Raw genomic sequence first — 6,630 nt, forward strand, 5'->3', positions numbered from 1 at the left:
AGATTTATTTCTTCCTTGGGATACCGTAAGAATTACATGGCTCCATAAACCCTTGCAATCTCAGCTCCAAAGGAAGTACAAAAATGTTGCAACCTCTATTTTAGGCAGAACATGAAAATCAATAGTGTAAAATATTTCTCAAAGTAAATGAAACAATTGCTTAGTTAATATTTTTTGCCTGAAGAACATTCAATACAGAATTTTAATAGCTAATTACTGGCAGGGGGGGGGGAAGAGTCAACGGTGGCAATATTTTATGTTCCTTTTCTTCACTAGCAAATCTAGCTTCAGAAATTCTGCCTCCTAGCCTCCTCTTCTGTAGTTTTAAGGTTTACTTTACCTCAGGCTACACCTGTCTGATTTGCAGCAGGAGCACACACACTCAAGCATCAGTGCAGGAGAGGAAGCCATAAATTGCCGGGCAAGAGCAGGAACAAACAGGCTGGAGGCAGCAGTGTCATCCAGCACTTGCATCAAAGGCACCAGTGCCCCCACCTGTGTACAAAGGCTCCACTTTTCAGTCCCCTCTATCTTTGAATACACCAAAACACTGAACTCTATTGGACTATCGTCATCAAAACAGCTACACTGCTCTTTCACAGGTTTCTCTGCTACTGATAAAAAGCTTGCACAAAAACAGTCTTAGAGTGGTGATAAACAACAACTATTAACAAAATAATTTAACTTACTCAGAAGCTAAAATCCAGACAGAATACAAAATAAAATTAAGCTGAGATTTCAGTGGTTTTGTTCTTTAAGATTCTTTTTCATTAGGCATCAAGATATAACACCGTACGTAAAAGTAATTTCTTTCCAAGCTATAGAGTCTGCAGCAGATACCAGCAGAGCTATCTGAAAGACAAATTCTGCTATCAGAATTGATGTACCCATTTCTCAGCGACTTAACTGGAAAGACAGTGCATCTCCAATTAGCATTTGGCTTTGAAAACTGACAGAAAACTAGTCTGTTGAGCACTTACACTTAGAACTGCAAACTAATGTTGCCACTGACTATGAAGTCTCACCATCAGCTTTAAGCTTTACAAGCAGAATGCAAAACAAACTCATTAACATAACTGTTCAGCTGGGTAATAAAAAGATTAACTCTTAAAAAAGAAAACTGTGAAATCATCAAATTCAGTTAAAGACAAAAATCCCTACAAAGCTAGTCATTTCAAAAGTACAAAGGAAAGGAACAGCAATCGCTAGGCACAACCAAATTAACATCCCAGCTTAACTGAAATTTTTACATTTCTTGACCTTTTCCATTTTTCCCTCTGCAACTTCAAAAGTGAATTAAATAGGCTTTTGGTTTTTCACATTCAGCTTTCAAGATATACAAAAATATATCCGAGAAGTATTTGGTGTCTTCAAGTACTGCCTGCCAAATCTTCAACATTAACACTAACATTTCCCAAAGCCAATTCAAATATCCTCCTTCACGAGGTGGCACCTATCAAGGTACATTGTCATCTACTCATTATTTTTAGAAACTGACTCAGGTTCTCAGCTTTGCATAACTGAAGCCTCCTCTCCAAGCGAGCTTTGGACATTTACATGAAATTTTGGACAACAGGAAGCATAGAGAGTTGTCTTAGGCAGTTCAAAAGTACAGCTACTCCTTTTTTTTTGTGTTTCTCCCAGCGTGCTACAGTGCGCCAAGACACCAAAAGATGAAAATTGAAGATGTAAGAGATCATACACCTGGAAACCTGATGATACTTGGCCAAAGTTTATGCAGGTTCAGACCCAGCCCATCACCCTGCATTATTCAAGTGCTGAACTCCAGTGACTGTCCCTCAAGCAAGCCAAGAGGTGCTGCCCCCAGGTCGACTCTTTGAAGCACAGTATCAGGCACAGCTGCCATGTGCAGGATCAGACCCAGGCACCTTGGCTGCTTCTGTTTTGCTTCACCGACCCACAAAAGAGGTCACATCACTGCTTCTCTACAAAAATGTTCCTCGAATAGTAAAAGGAGCAAGCAGTGCTTGAAGCCTGTGGTAACCTTGAACAACAACAAAAAGACGACAGATAGCAGCAACAGCACTTATCACATCCCTCCATACAGATGAGGCAAAGAGCAGCAGCTCAGGCATCTGCAGCTTAAAGGGCACTTTTCTGAGAGCTACTGACATGCTGACTTTCAAATTCAACACCTGGAGAGGAAACAGATTCAGTCCTAGCATTATGGATTTTGTTTCCTCTACATAAATGAGCAAGTGAAGACAGGGAATGAAGCTGCTTGCAACTTGAACTGAGGTGTATCTGCTATTTGATAGGGCTAGTCCTATTTAAATCCTTCCCTGTGAAATTATAACCAAAATATATCAACCCTTTCTTCAGGATAAAGCAGTAAAAAAAACCCTTCAATTTAAAACCCACGTATTTACAGACCCAGCAAAAAAATCTGGGTCTGGTAAAGAATGCAGACTGCAGCACACCAACAGTTTCATAATCAGGGTAGACTAGATAATCTAATATAAAAAAATAATGAGCTTCCTGCTTAAATTAGACCATAAAAGAAGTAAAAAATAAAGTAAGTAAATGTGCCATTACAATTCATGCCTACAACAGCAAAATGATGTGATTAAAGCTTTCTGAATGCACAAAACTACTTCAGTCTGTAACCGAAATAATTCTTTTCTCAGCCATTTTTACAGGGAAGTTAACAGATCTGCACACACCACATGAAACGTTACTGCTGAATAAACTTACATAGACAAGCCTTTAATCTACTCCATCGTAGCTAGCTATCTATGGGCTTATTTTCATAACTACCAACCAAAATGAGAAACACACTGTTGCGTCCACCACACCCAAGTTCAGAGCTGCACAAGTCTATGAAACCAGTCTGCGTCCAAGTTACGTGCACTATCCAGCATTTTCACAACTGACAGCAGTATACTCTGCAGCACTCCAAGCAAGCATTTGTTGCCATCACAAGGCCACCAGAAAAAAAACAAACCACTATACACTTAACTGATGCAAGATTGCCACCTGGAGGATTTCAGAAGAGAAGCAAAAATTGATTCAGTTCATCTCACTAAATATATAGCAGATAATGATTTTTTGCATGAAATAGATGCCAAGTTTCCTCTCTTCCTTCCCAATACAACATGATTATGAATTAGTTTTGTAATGAGAAAACCTAGAACAAAGCATAACATAAATACTCTCCAAGATTTCCCTAAAAAGTCTGTAAATCCAGCATATCCATACTTTCTTCTGTGTTGCAAATTACATCATGACCACTCTACATAATTTAACTGTGAATTAATGTCATCTCTAGAAATCTGGATCACAAGAAAGACAAATTTCGCTGATATTAACATTATTTTCACTTTTCAGTATCTAGTGTTTTCATTTCAAGCATGGCATGTATGTTACAGGTGGAATCACTACAGGACTGTTCAAGTCTGCATTGTACAAAGTATTTTACATCAGGATTTGGTCTATCAATATATCCTACACAAAAACCAATTAACAAGTACCAAGTAAAAACAACCCCTCTACTCCCTCCACTTCTGTAATAATGAAAAATCCTGTAATAATCTTCTGTAATCAAGAATCCTTTATTGTATGTAACAACTTGACCAGACAAAATTACAGAATCTGATACGAACATAGAGTTCATCCCATTTACCGTCTCCTTAGCACTTACTGTGACAGCAGTTGTCCATCATACAAAGTTCCAGAAGAAAAAAAAAAGGCATAGAAAATGAATGGCTAGTAAACTTAGCTTAAATTTTATGAAAGCTTTTCCTCCTTTTATCTAGTTTCTCTCCTTTCCAGTTTGCTAATAATAACTTTCCATTTCCACAAACCCCAAAGGATTGAAATACTTCAATCAATCCAAATACCAGTCAAGTTCTGTACTTGAAGTCAATGTAGATGGAAAACCATCATGAAGATTTTAAGGATAAAATAGTAAAAAATTTCAGTAAGCTTCCATAGGCACACGTGAAAAATTGAGCATACCACAGCTTTACTAAAGGGTAAGCTACCTTAAATTTGTCAAGAGACACTGCAGAGTAGGGGTACATGTTCAGCATTTAAGGCAGTGCAAATGCATCACTGTAGTAAGTTGCTTGTAATTTACTTGCAACGAAAAAAATAAATGTGTTAGCAGAAAAAATCTTTTCCTTGATATTTTAATATTTGAAACAGCCTACTTAAAAGTGTTGTGGAGCCTCCTACACTAGAAGTTTTAACAAACACTTGGTGTGTTAAGGGCTAACTAGTTTACAACTTTCCTTTCTCCCTACGAGCAAAAGCAAGCAGGTATCTTTCCACAAACAACATTCTTCCCACCAACCTCAAATTAACATCTTGCAAACTCACATACATTTGGAGATGGAGAGTCATACCATGTATATGCTGTACAAGAGCCATGAGCTCTATGTGATCCTGACTCGGTGCTGAAGTAGGATCAATGCTGTCAATGCCCCTTGCAGTCTCCCATTCCTACGACTATGTCTGTATAGTCGTTACCATCCTAACAACTCCTGGTCTAGTGACTATGTAAGAGTACATTAAAAGACTTCAATTCACACTAGTTATTGTGTAAATCTCAAATAACAAAGGCCAACCTAGCACTTAAAGAAGAGAATGTGCATTAATAATTTAGTTTATTATGTATTTTTAAAATCAAAGGTCACCAAAACAAATAGAAATTCCAAGCACCAAAACAAACAGAAATTCTAAGCCATCAACCACAAAATAGTACAGCTGATTCAAGACAGTCATGCTGTTCAACCTCGCACAGACACCTCAGTGATGTACATCCACCTGACATCCCAAAGGCAGAGTAAGTTATGTGGGGCAAGAACCCCACTTTGATGGCCAGCCTACGATCATTCCATAACCCTCCCACTGAAGTAATGACCTGTAGATCTTGGCTCTACCAGCTTGTCTTCTCCATTCCAGAGTTCTGTCCTCTCAGACTATGGAGGCTGCATTTCATTAAGCTAACCTCCATTTTTTATCACGGTTTTCCCGAAAAAAACAGCACACACAGCAGCACTGCCCACCTCTCTCCTCTCTCTGCCCAGTTTCAAACAAACCTAAGAGGGAGACAACGGTCTCAGAACTACAAGGTTTCTTGTCAGTTTTGTAAAAATAGGCAGCCTGTTGGCAAAGACACACACAAAGTAAGAGCTAGCTAAAAGCTTCTGAAAAATAATTACAATTGGGAATTTTTACTAGAGATGTGACCACAAACTCTGTAGCAGGACAGGGGCAGCCACAGCCCAGGGCATCGGGCACCTCTGTGAATCCAGGAATGGGCTGAGCCCAGGTAGGAAGTCAGCCTGCATGTAGGGGTCAGGATCAGGCCTGGCAAGGAGACCCAAGGTCAGACACATCCCTGGGATGGCCAGGTAGAGCCACAGGGCCAGGCTGAAACGAGGTGGGACAGAGGCCCAGCTCAGTAGGACCCATAGCTGGGCAGAGCAGGGCTGCAGGGAGCTGGAGACCAGCCCTGATGCAGCATCGCTGGGGCAGGGGCTGACGGCCCCAGGGAGGTCTGACATAGGGGCGGGGGGCTGTGGGCAGGGTTGGGGGAGCCCCAGGGAGAAAACAGTCAGGGCCAGCAAGGGCCAGCAGTGCCTGGCAAAGCAGACAGCTCTCCTGCCACAAGACCACACATACACAGAGATCTCCAACACTTCTAAAGGGCAGGTTTCCAGACTGTCTTATGGTTTGCCCCCAAGAAGCTTATCAGATGCTGTTTTTCTCAACTTAACTACCAAGCAGCTACGGAACAAAAGAAGCCAAGCCTCCCCAGACACAGTATGTTTCAGGACCACAAGCTCAGTACATCTTGCAGTGCCCTTTTCTCGTGCTCTATTTTCTCAGTTCTGTCTTCCAGCTTGCTCCTGCACTGCCAGCACATCAGTTCTCACAGGTGGGACTGCTTTCTTCTACTTTGATTAGTGTCAGACTGAAGCCCTAGACATCCACTTTTTCATCATCTTTAAACAAAAATCTGATGAGAGATCTGGACTATCAGGTTTTGCACCATGTTGAACTTTCCACCCCTCTCTCTTCAGCACTGTACTCGGTTTTTCTCCTATCAGCCTTTGGGAAAAATACTTGTGAAAATAGTTCCTCCCAACAAGTACCACAGGACAGGAGATTCCCACCCAAACACAGCAAAGGAGCAATCAGAAAATTAACCGCCTTCAAATGCACAACTCAGAACTTGCCTTTCTGAAAGAGCAGCTGCCACAGAACTGATGCAGACTGGAGAAGAGCTCAGTGGAGCTCCGTTTTCCAGGATGCAATTACAGTATAAAGGAGAGGGAGAAATGTAGCTCACTCTTAAACCCTATATTGCTGCACTTCAGGCTGAGATGCGTTGAAATGTTGTGACTGGTAGAAGTCTGCTAAGAACTTAGGTATGAAGAAAAAAAAAAAAAAAAAGGCAAGATGTATTCATTCCAATTAGCAGAATGAGGACTTTAATTCAAATGCTCCCCAGATTTGGCAGGAAGCCAGAGAGAACAACCTCTTTTGGCTAGTTTGAGAGAGTCTGAACTGGTTATCAATTATAATGTGGATAGTTATTCTTCAAAAATAGACTCAGCTAGGAAAAGCGTGTCTCAAGCATTTTCTGTGCAAATAACAAAG

Source organism: Athene cunicularia (genome assembly GCF_003259725.1).
Source record: "Athene cunicularia isolate RWA chromosome 5 unlocalized genomic scaffold, athCun1 chr5_part1, whole genome shotgun sequence".
Lineage (NCBI taxonomy): Eukaryota > Metazoa > Chordata > Aves > Strigiformes > Strigidae > Athene > Athene cunicularia.